Raw genomic sequence first — 201 nt, forward strand, 5'->3', positions numbered from 1 at the left:
TTTTTGAGACTGGCCACACCGCACTCAGCTAGTGAGCGCTGTGAGCGCACCAGTCATCCCTATATAGGATCCAAACCTCTCCTGAGTGCGCCACGGGCTCGGCCCTATTCCTAGCATCTTATTGATTGTTGTTTCGTTGCCTTAAATGTCTTTTGTTCCTTGCTTTCTGATTTACTGTTTGTTTTCTGTGTTTGTTGGTTC

This window comes from Galeopterus variegatus, unplaced genomic scaffold (genome assembly GCF_000696425.1).
Source record: "Galeopterus variegatus unplaced genomic scaffold, G_variegatus-3.0.2 Scaffold1078, whole genome shotgun sequence".
Classification (NCBI taxonomy): Eukaryota; Metazoa; Chordata; class Mammalia; order Dermoptera; family Cynocephalidae; genus Galeopterus; species Galeopterus variegatus.